General features: G+C 42.5%; 1 long non-coding RNA gene across 1 annotated transcript; it reads left to right on the forward strand.

Moving 5' to 3' along the window:
• The first annotated feature begins 1,474 nt into the window (after window positions 1–1,474).
• On the forward strand, window positions 1,475–4,128 carry LOC140857564 (uncharacterized). The gene is made up of 2 exons (XR_012141028.1): window positions 1,475–1,678; window positions 3,394–4,128. It is a non-coding gene; the product is annotated as an uncharacterized lncRNA (long non-coding RNA).
• The last annotated feature ends 8,345 nt before the right edge of the window (window positions 4,129–12,473 follow it).

The raw sequence follows: 12,473 nt of genomic DNA on the forward strand, positions 1-12,473 counted from the left end.
CATGATGACTTTGAAGTGAAAGATCCAGTAGTTATGTTATTTTTAAAGGCACCGCATACCAGCCATGATTAAATATTTGAATGTCAGGTACTGATTGTTCATGGGTTGTGAGTGCCTTCAAGAATCTCAAACTCCAATGAGATTGATAGCTCTGGAGCATTGAATTTTGATAGAATAATAAATTAAAAAATTTTAAAATATTCGCACCATATCAGAAGGTGATCCAACGGTTCCTCATGTTCATCACATAAAGGACATCTTCTGGCAATGTTGTTATCTTTGTTGATCAGATTTTCAAAGGTCAAGATTTTATCATGATGATAGAGCCATGAAAAAAGTTTAGCCTTCCCTGAGATACAGAGCTCCAATATGATTTTACCAATGCGAGAGATCACTCCTCCGTGCATGAAGAAATCATAGCGGTATTTAACTTTACAGATGCTGTTTGCATTCCATTTTTAGTTCCATTCATCAAGACCAGAATAGCGAGGAAGTACAGAGAAGTAAAGTTAGGTTCTGAAGCTCCATCATTGCTTGCGGGCTCATTGGGAGTCTGAATCTCATTGAAAAAAAAATTCTCTCACTGTACAATTTTGATGTCTCATAAAGTAGAATAGATTAGGAAAGGAGAATTTTAATTCGCTCTCCACTAAACAATTATCGTGCCAAAAGAGAATTTGACATCTATTGCCGACCCTTAAACGAAAGCACTGTTTGAAAAGGCCAAACAAATTTAATAAGTTCCTCCGGTTAGGTAAGGGAATTCATATTAAATGCTTCGATGGTTCTATAGGCAACCTTCTAGTATGGTAGATGATTTTAATTAGCAAACACCATAGCTTATGCTGATTGTTGAAGTATCTCCACCATCATTTGAGTAGAAGAGTTTGGCTAAGGGTGGAGAGATTCTTAACTCCTAAACCTCCTAAATTTGTTATATTTAATCATGGGCCTTATACATGAGATTGCATTGGACATTGTCCACCTAATTTAGCCTACTGTAATTTCTATACCTTCTGAAGTGATCTTGTTTGAGCTTTTCCCTCGTCTAATTTCATGCAATGATGCTAATTTTTTCGGTAATTTTGCAATGATGCCACATCCACAGAGTGAAATGCCGAACAAGAGATGGATGGCTGTGCACGGGAAAATTGTGCTAGTCATGTAGACCCCTCACCACCTTTACCCGAATACTTGAGAGTCCAATCAAGTACATACGCATCAATTTATAAAATCAGATCCTTATTGTTCATCATGATGGCTATCAGCAAGTAAGTCTCTCGTTAAAAACTAACAAACTATATTCTGACAATCGCGGCCCCACATTTTAAAGCTACAGCCTCTGGATAAGACTAACTCATCTAATCCTGTTTTGTTCCAATGGCCTCGACGCTTTGAGAGCCAGAATGTCGGGAAAGAGCAGTACATGCAGTACCAGAATGTCGGTACTGCTCTCTTGCCTATAAAGAAACAAACACAGAAGCGGGGTGGGAGGAGGATTGGGAGGGAGCAGTAGCAGTGGAGGGGACATGCAGAGGTGAGGCCAAGAAAGAGAGAAGGGAAAGATGGTTCTCATCTCAATGCTTCTCCTGAAGGCAAATTCCTGTGCATGCCTCCTCCACCCCTGCTGCTACCACTCCCCTCCCCTTGTGACGTGGCTGCTCTGTCTTCCTTGAAGGTGCGTAAAAGACATCAATCTTCCCTTTCCTTGTGCTGTATTTGATCTACTGTGCTGGATTATGAGCAACTTGCACAAGTGGATAATAAGAAGAATTACAACAAGATAAAGATGTTATTTGGATTAGGATCACTGTGCATTAAGATTTTGTTGCAATCTGCGACATTTGCTATAATAGCTTCTGAGCGTCCAGTGAATGGATGTTTAACTGCGGTAGTATCTGTTGTATAACCAGAATCATGGTGGGAATTTAGCATTTTTGTTTAATTAATAGCATCAAATTACATTATCATCCTGATTAGTAAAATATTCTTTACTTTGGTAAGTTTTGATTTCAGCAGATGATATCATCATTTCTTTTTCATTATTTTTTGGTTAAATAACAGCTGCTATCTTAAATTCCCACACCAGTTATATTTGGTCAAAAATGGCCATTATGATCATTGCTATAAAATATTCTTTAATTATGACAGGGTGTTTTATTTTTTGGGGTAACCGGCATTATAGAAACCTTGCTGTATACATGTACATATGCATAATGTGTATGTATGGATGCATATATGTGTATATATGTATGCATGCATGTGTGCGTCTGCAAACGATCAAATATGTAGTTACGGTTGTTGCTTAATTGTGTATGTATGCATGTGTATGTATATATGTATATATGTATGTGCATGTATTATGCAAACCATGAAGATCAAATAATGCACTTACAATTGTTGCTCAATTGCTACTAATTTATCAGCATCTATCACAAATAATAATAATAATAATAATAATAATAATAATAATAATAATAATAATAATAATAATAATAATAATAATAATAATAATAATATTTCAGCATCCAAGTGATAGACATAATGGAAGGCCTCTGAGTGCGAAGTTATTATAATGGTTTCATACTTGAGCCACAGTTTGTTGGTCCATCTAGTAGAAGAGAAGATAAGAACAGAACAGATGACTTTAAATTTTGCTTGTTTTCAGCCATTTTTTTAACCCTTTAGGCTCACGTTTTATACCCAATTTGGGTCTCCTCTCCTTATCTTTTTTTAATTATGGTTTGAATTCATAATTGGCAGTTTGCTTTTTCTTAGTGAATTGGGTTAGGTCAAAGTGGAATGAGAAATTAGATTATATTTATTAATATATATAATACAATATCAAACATAGCCATAGTTTATAGAAAATTTAAAGTCGAATACGAGTCAAGCTACTTAAGCTCGATTTGTCTACATCGTGCTTTAATTGGACTTGAATAATTTGAATAGTTTTAAATTGAGCTTAAATAGCACAATGCTCGATTTCGATTTGAAAGCTTACGGATTTGAAAGCTTACGAATCCATTCGAATATATATATATATATATATATATATATATATATATATATATATATATATATATATATATATATAATTTTTATTTATAACATATATTAGTAGAATATATATATTATGAGCAGGTTAAAATTTGAATTTAAGCTTGATATTCAAGTCAATTCAATTTCGAGTATCATCTTTTCTTCATTAAGTCTCATTTGAAATCGAGATATTAAACTTTGATCGATTTTAAGTCAAATTTCGAATTCAAATATTTTAAATTAAGTTAAGCTCAAATATTTAGTTACTTGATTTAACTTAGCTTAATTGTATCCTTAATTCAAACTATTAGACATTTATAGAAACCCTAATGTGAGAATAACTTAGTACAGGATGGGAAGAGGAGATAAAGAAGTAAATTTGGCTTATGAAATGAAGAAGTAAATTGGGCTCACTCATGACTTAGCAACATCACTAACACACTGCCTATTGTCCCACACTCCAATTCTCCGAACACCAACAAATCTGATGCCCGCGCCCCCGCCTAAAAGAGAAAAAGGAAAAAAGACCCACCAATCTCACAGAGCCTCTGGTTAGCGTAATCTGAGTTGGCCAAACTAAAGATAGATGGGGGAAGAAGGAATGGCGTTGGATCCGGTACGTGTTTGTGTAAAGCTAGTTCTGAATCCACTAATCACATTCTTCTCCCTTGCCCTTCTGCAAAGAATACCTAGGGCAAGCTGAGGACTTCAAAGGCAGACCGGTTTCGCTGTTTTCCGGCTGGACCTGCTGGAGGAAAAAGAGGGTGAAATGAGCAATAAGAAGAGCTTGGTGTCAGCTGCTACTGGCTGTATTGTGGCAGCTAAAAAACATAATGCCAGCGTTTTTCTGAAGCATAAATATCTCCAATGCAGTTGATCCCTCATCAGCCACTAGACTCTTCAAGCTTGGCAACTCTCATGTATTTCAGGCTTTTAATATCATGCATGATGCAAGCTATGAATAAATAGTGGGGGCTGTTTTGCATCCCACCGTTCTCAGATCAGATCCTATAAGAGTAGCAACTTATGTTAGCTCATTTCTCACAAAAGAAAATTTCAGAATTTCCACAGGAACATTTATCTTAATGGACTCACCAGCATAGCTCGTCTCTTTTGGATTTACCAGATTGCAAACCACAGAGGTTCAGAAATATAACACAAGTATTTGGTTTGAAAAAAAAAATTAAATTTACTTGCCATACCCGAATCCAAATTTTACTGCTTCCATGCTGGGCAAGCAGTGAACAACTTGAATCTGCATACCAAACGACCTGAGTGGGAAAGTCTGGAGAATGGTTGCAAATGTATCTTGAGTTATGGATCTCTTTCTGCTACTCAATTCCTCTTCGGGTGCGATGTTCCATCACCTTTACCAATGGGTAATGGAGTTAACTCAGCCTTGGTTCTATATGTTCGAGTGCAGGAACAAGTTTTTTGCACATTCGATGGAAAATTAACAAACACTACATATAGGTAAAAGAAACACATGGACAAATTTTAGAAATCCAGCTGAAGTTCCACTTTCAGACCCCTCAAAATCTCAACCTTGGGAACGTTTGGTTAAAAGTTGGATAAAACACTTCTCCACGAGGCATCATATGAGGATACATTTGCTTATTAAATATGACAAGTATCACATAAGATAGCATGCCGTCAAAAAGGCATCAGCTCAAAATCAAAATTAAAATTAGATAAGAAAAAGAAACACAACATACGAGAGTGGAGAGTCAAAAGTCCATGACTTCAATATCACAGCATGATTCAAGGATTGTAGGTCAGTATTTAACTTGAGTGACATTTCGAAAAATACATAGAGAAAAATATGAAGCTACTGAAACCATCATTTCTAGTTTTAGACAAGAAATTTTCTATTGAGCTATTAATATGATCAAGAAGTCAAAAGTGCACCAACTGCATTCCAGCTGCAAGGTTGATTCAAACTCATTGCAAAGATGATAATATTACATGACATCTAAAGAAGGAATCCACATGACAATCAAACACATCCATTATAACCACACCCAGGAAAGAAAAGAAACAAAGCCCAAAAAGAGAGTGCCATTGTACATTATCAATTTGTTCACCACGATATTACAATCATTTTCAATGTAACTAACATGCTGCAAACAATGCATGCTTTATATATAGCTAGTCCATATGAGGCCAATGGTTTATGTTGGGGGGATGTCTGGCCAGGGCACCACCTCCCAAGATCCTTTCAGTACCACACGATGCAGCAAGAAGAAAGAAGAAACAAAATAAAAGAAAAACAATCAAAATACGTGGATCAGCCACAAAAGGGCTCGTCTCCACGGGGCATGCAAACTTCACTATGAAAAAAAAATTTTACAAGAGGAGACCTCACCCTCAACCCTTGTACACCCAATTCTCTCTCACCTGAAGTTCACCTCACAAAAGCTCTCTCTCTCTTGGAGACCCCCCTGAACCCCTGAAGAGCCTGGCGACCGCTGTCCAGGAGCCTCCTGCTCCTTCTCTCACAGCAGCCTCAAGCCTCTCTCTCTCCTCTGGTTCGTACGGCCTTCGTACGGTGAGAAAACAAACCACTCAACCCTCTGTTTCGTCACAGGCCTTTTTAAAGGCTTAAACGTAGGTTTAAACTTGATTAGAGAGGGATTATGAGTCCTAAACAAAGCCAAAAAATCCCTCGGACCGTCGGATCAAGACCGGGAGCCCTCTGGGCCGTTGGATCGCGCTCCGGTCCATGGAGTAGTGCCGTGGACCGCGAGAAATGCGTGGGAAATGCCCACGCGGTCCACAGGCCGCACCGTAGACCGCCCAGTCCATGGTGGACCGGGGCAAGGGGCCAGCAGGCCGCTGGCCTGGGCCGGCCCGCGCGCGCGGGCCTGGGCCGCACCTACGCGCGGGCCTGCGCGCGCCTGGGCCGCTCGCCCGGCTGGGCCGCGCGCCCGCCTGGGCCGCACGCCCGGCTGGGCCGCGCGCCCGGCTGGGCCGCGCGCCCGCCTGGGCCGCGCGCCCGGCTGGGCCGCGCGCCCGCCTGGGCCGCACGCCCGGCTGGGCCGCGCGCCCGCCTGGGCCGCACGCCCGGCTGGGCCGCGCGCCCGCCTGGGCCGCACGCCCAGCTGGGCCGCGGGCCCCCCTGCGCGGGCCTGGGTCGTGCGTCCCACGCGGGCCTGGGTCCCACGTCCCGCGCGCCGCTGCCGTCGGTCGCCGGCGGTCCTCCGCCGCCTCGATTCTCGTGCCAACTTCAAAAGCTCATATCTCCTCCATCCGAGCTCCGTTTCAGGTGATCTTAGTCTCGTTGGACTCCGTTTTTCGCCGCGAACCTCGCTGTGAGCTCAATGTGGGCTGAATCTCGAGGCATCAAATCCTAACAATCTCCACCTCGACTCGATATTCGGCCTCCTCCAAACTTCGAGAGCTTCTGGATCTCCTCGCCCCCATGTCCTGGGGCAATCGCCTGCTGATCATGGATGGGCAAACATAGGAGTCGAGCCAGGCTGCTCGATCCCATCTCCGTCGTATGCTGTGCTCCTCCTGACCTGAGACCTGCTCGGGGCATCATCCTGCGGCAATAGGAATCTTACCTTGCGACGTCGCCTCTCGTCCTCCCGAGTCTCCTGTCTCGTGCCCGATCCACCTCCTGAAGCTCCACCTCGCTCTGGGCTCCACCTGGCTCCCGATGCTCCACCTCGCACTGGGCTCCCTGCCAGGTAATAATATCCTCTGTTCCCCTTCTTCCCCTCCAGTACAATCTTATTGCCGCGTAGCACCCTCAGAATTCCTCCACCAGCTACCGTCCTATAGCCTCTCGAATCCAGTCTGCTAAGTGAGATAAGATTTCTTCTGAAATCGGGTATGTATCGGACCTCCTCCAATCTCCTCACTACACCGTCATGTGTCCTCCAGCTGACCGTCCCAATGCCTCTGATCGCACAGCTCGATCCATCCGGCAGATATACAGTGCCCTCACTGTTCTTCAGGGAGTCAAGCTGCTCCTCTCTGCAACATACATGATAGGGGCATGCAGAATCTAATATCCACTGCTGGGAAGAAGCAGATACCTCATCAGATATCTCAAAGACATCTCCATCTAAATCACTGCCGGCCGTCGCTACAGCAGCCACCGTTCGATTTTTCAGTTTAGGACAATCTCTGGCTAGATGTCCCAACTCCTCACACCGTTAACACCTGGTTTTGCTCAAGTCCCTCCTGGACTTAGACCGCCCTTGTTGCGATCTCCTGTCGCTCCGTCTACCGCCTCCTACACCTCCAGAAGCCACCAAAGCTGAGCTATCGACACCTGAGCTCGAAGTTGGGTTCTCCCTCCTGAGAACCTCGTTCTGGAGTATCACCGCGGTGACCTCGTCCATCTTGATAGTGCTCTTCCCCACTAGAAGAGCAGTCACCAAGGACTCGTACGAAGAAGGAAGTAACGCTAGCAAAACCAGCGCCCTGGTCTTCTCCTCAACGTTCTCGCCAACGCTGAGAAGGTCGGTGAGGATCTTCTGAAAGTGGCTCAGATGCTCCTGCACACTCTGTCCCTCAGTCATCTGCAGTTGGTAAAACTGCCTCCAGAGGAAAAGAGTGTTGGTGAGAGACTTTGCCATGTACAACTCCTCGAGCTTCGACCACAGCACCGTCAGAGAAGTCTCGCTCAGCACATGGATCACCACCTCATCCGCTAGGTACATGCGGATGGTACTCACCACCTGCATTTGTAGCCGTTTCCAATCCCGCACCTCCATGGTGGTCGGCTTCTCATCGCACAAGAGAGCATCGATCAACCCCTGTTGGATGAGCACGTCCTTCACCCTTGCCTGCCATAAGGAGAAATTGCTCTTACCATCAAATTTGTTGATCTCCATCTTGATTGTTCCTGTTTTCTCCATCTTCAGTCTTGCTCACCACCACTGCAATCTGCGTCCTTGTACCGCTTTGCTCTGATACCACTTGTTGGGGGGATGTCTGGCCAGGGCACCACCTCCCAAGATCCTTTCAATACCACGCGATGCAGTAGGAAGAAAGAAGAAACAAAATAAAAGAAAAACAATCAAAATACGTGGATCAGCCACAAAAGGGCTCACCTCCACGGGGCATGCAAACTTCACTATGAAAAAGAAATTTTAAAAGAGGAGACCTCACCCTCAACTCTTGTACACCCAATTCTCTCTCACCTGAAGTTCTCCTCACAAAAGCTCTCTCTCTCTTGGAGACCCCCCGAACCCCTGAAGAGCCTGGCGACCGCTGTCCAGGAGCCTCCTGCTCCTTCTCTCACAGCAGCCTCAAGCCTCTCTCTCTCCTCTGGTTCGTACGGCCTTCGTACGGTGAGAAAACGAACCACTCAACCCTCTGTTTCGTCACAGGCCTTTTTAAAGGCTTAAACGTAGGTTTAAACTTGATTAGAGAGGGATTAGGAGTCCTAAACAAAGCCAAAAAACTCCTCGGACCGTTGGATCAAGACCGGGAGCCCTCTGGGCCGTTGGATCGCACTCCGGTCCACAGAATAGTGCCGTGGACCGCGAGAAACGTGTGGGAAACGCCCACGCGGTCCACAGGCCGCGCCGTGGACCACCCGGTCCACGGTGGACCGGGGCAAGGGGCCAGCAGGCTGCTGGCCTGGGCCAACCCGCGCGCGCGGGCCTGGGCCGCACCTGCGCGCGGGCCTGCGCGCGCCTGGGCCGCGCGCCCGCCTGGGTCGCACGCCCGGTTGGGCTGCGTGCCCCACTGGGCCGCGGGCCCCCCCGCGCGGGCCTGGGTCGCGCATCCCACGCGGGCCTGGGTCCCACGTCCCACGCGCCGCCGCCTGCGGCCGCGCCGCTGCCGCCCGCCGCCGGTCGCCGGCGGTCTTCCGCCGCCTTGATTCTCGTGCCAACTTCAAAAGCTTATATCTCCTCCATCCGAGCTCCGTTTCAGGTGATCTTAGTCTCGTTGGACTCCGTTTTTCGCCGCGAACCTTGCTGTGGGCTCAATGTGGGCTGAATCTCGAGGCGTCAAATCCTAACAGTTTAGAAAAAGGATGATCATCAACCGTTGGTAAACCCCATTAACATTCAACAAATTCAGACGTAGTCACAAATGATAATTGAGCAACAAACAGGTATGGCATTGTTGTAGTCATGCGTCAAGAGGTCGAAAGGCTCAGATGGTTGGCTTATGTCTCCACCTCCACATACGTGAGATATTGTCCGTTTTGACTCATGATCATCTTTAGACTTCAGTGGGCCTTTAGGTTTCAATGGGTCTTGATTATTTAGAACCTCACGGTTTTGGCCTTTAAAAGACATCTCACATTGGAAGAGAAGGTTCCAATCCATATAAACCATATTTCTTCTTGACTCATAATTGATGTGGGACTAAAAAAATCCTCTCTACACCACAACAGGCATTACTGACAAAAAGAAAGCATGATTATAAACTCGATCAGCTGCAATTAATATATAAAATTTTACGGATATAAACAATAGCAAGGAGTATACAGGTCTGATTGGCACTTGTAAGTTCAAGAGAGAACTTCCTCATGCATACTCAAGTTGCTGGATTTAGTTTTTCCCCTTTTCTGTTTACTTAGTTTGATAATTCTCCGGTCTCAATTTTCGCCGATAAGTATTCATGTATGCTAAGACCAAGGAAATATGTAATCTGGCAAAATTCGTACAAAAAGTGTCATCTTTCTACCACGCTGTTAACAAAGGCTGTACATCTGCAGTGTAAAATATCGCAATCAAGTGAGAGAAAACCTTACTGAAAACAGAAGTGCAAGAAAACACATGAACGAGAAGATATGCGACTCCAGGCACTGCAAGTCTCCAAAACAGAAAGCATTTAGATTTAGGCATCATGAACAGCATATTTGTTTATTTGGAACTCATAAGGAGTTTCTAGTCTAGCGTTTACTGGAAAATTAACAACCTCAATCGTTTTTCACAGATTAATCAATATATCAAGATACTATCATTAATTATTTAGATTCATATATATTTACCAACTATAAGATTATCATCAGCATATCTTCTGATAAAGCTTAAAAAAGCTTAATGTCTCCAATATGAAACCCCGGTGACCTATTTGTAACAAATAACAAAGACAATAAACTTATTCTTCAGCAAAAATCAACAAGGCATCAGTCGGTCAAATGGCCAGACTTTACTGGACAGCCATATTCATGTGATAGAACCAAATGTGCATCTCAAATAGGCAAAGATGTACTGGTCTAATTATAAGATACACAAAAATACTTAAAACAGGAACTGGCATGAACTTTGTTTTAGTGATTTAATATAAGTAATACATGCATCAATTTAAGAAATGCAGAAGTATCTGATATAGTACTGACCTCTGTTAAAGCTATTCATTTGAACTAGCACAAATAGTTTACATCTGCACATCTACATACCTAAGCCCATCAAAAATCCTACCAGTAATCATTTCAGCGGACCTAGACCCCATATAAGAGGGAGAATTATTAACTATTCTTAAACAAAATAAAGAAGCATTAGGATGGACCATGGCTGATATAAAGGGGATTAGCCCCTTAATTGTTCAATATAGAATTCATTTATTAGAGGAAGCTAAGCCAATTAGAGATCCCCAAAGGAGACTCAACCCAGCCATAAAAGAAGTTGTGAAAAAAGAAATAATAAAACTCTTTGACAATGGAATAATATATTCAATCTCAGATAGTTCATGGATAAGCACAGTACAAGTGGTATCCAAAATGTCAAGAGTCACTGTAATTCAAAATAATAATAATGAATTGATCCCAACTAGAATACAAACTGGATAGAGGGTCTGCATCGATTATAAAAAATTAAATACGGCCACCCAAAAGGACCATTTTTCTCTACCCTTCATAGATCAAATGTTAGAACGATTAGCAGGGCATGACTTTTACTGTTTTCCACATGGATACTTTGGCTACAATCAGATTCCTATAGCCCCTGAGGATTAAGAAAAAACTACGTTTACCTATCTATTTGGAATCTTTGCCTACAGACGTATGTCCTTTGGGTTATGTAATGCACCAGCTACTTTCCAAAGATGCATGGCTAGCATTTTTTTAGATATGATTGAATGATTCCTAGAAATTTTCATAGATAATTTTTTCATCTTTGGATCCACCTTCACTGATTGTCTACATCATCTTAGATTAGTTTTAGAAAGATGTAAGGAGAAGCACCTTGTTTTGAATTGAGAAAAATGTCAATTTATGGTTAAGGAAGGCATAGTCCTTGGTCATGTAATTTCAAAAAGGGGCATCGAAGTGGATAAAGCCAAGGTAGATTTAATTGAAAACCTTCCACCACAAAAATCAGTAAAAGAAATTTACTTTTTCTTTGGACATGCTGGTTTTTATAAAAGATTTATCAAGAATTTTAGCAAAGTAACTCGACCATTAATGAACTTATTAACCAAAAATGTCAAATTTGACTTCACTCCTGAATGTCTCAAGTCTTTTAAAAATTTAAAGAAAGAATTAACTACTGCCCTGATTGTTCATCCTCCTATTTGGACTTAACCTTTTGAGCTTATGTGTGATGCATCCGATCATGCCATAGGAGTTGTCCTAGGTTAAAAGATCGATAATCTATCACGAGTAATCTATTATGCAAGTAGGACCTTAAATGAAGCGTAGCTTAATTACTCAACTACTAAAAAAAAAAATTTAGCTGTGGTATTTGCACTAAAAAAATTTAGGTCCTATCTAGTGGGGTCTCATGTAATCATCTACATAGATTACTTAGCAATTAGGCATCTTCTCTCAAAAAAGGATGCTAAGGCATGCTTAATTAGATGGATCCTGCTATTACAAGAATTTGACCTTGAGATTAGGGATAAAAAGGGTACTGAAAATGTAGTGGCTATTCACCTACCTCATTTAACCGATGCACCAACTGGAGAAACACCTATTAGCAATTCCTTTCTTGATGAACAACTGATGTTAATAACCTCAGAACCATGGTATGCAGATATAGTAAATTTTCTAGCCACCGGCCAAATTCCCATGCACTGGACCACTCAGGACAAGAATAAAATTTTTCCCTAAGTGAAGTACTTTATTTGGGATGATCCATATTTATTTAAACAATGTCCTAACCAAATCATAAGAAGATGTATCCCAAATCATGAAGTTAGAAATATTTTATCCTTTTGCCATAACCAAGCCTGTGGTGATCATTTTGGAGCTAAAATGACTGTAGCTAAAGTGCTCCAATGTGGATTCTATTGGCCTAACCTATTCAGAGATTTCTATGAATACTGTAAAAGTTGTCTTAGGTGCCAACAAATAGGATGGATCACCAAGAAAGATATGAAGCCTATGAATCCAATTTTAATTGTAGAAATTTTTGGCTTATGGGGAATAGACTTTATGGGACCATTTTCAAAGTCTTTTGAGAATGAGTACATCTTGATAGCCATAGATTATGTCTCCAAGTGAGTAGAGGCTGTGC

This window comes from Elaeis guineensis, chromosome 4, assembly GCF_000442705.2.
Source record: "Elaeis guineensis isolate ETL-2024a chromosome 4, EG11, whole genome shotgun sequence".
In the NCBI taxonomy this organism is placed as follows: Eukaryota; Viridiplantae; Streptophyta; class Magnoliopsida; order Arecales; family Arecaceae; genus Elaeis; species Elaeis guineensis.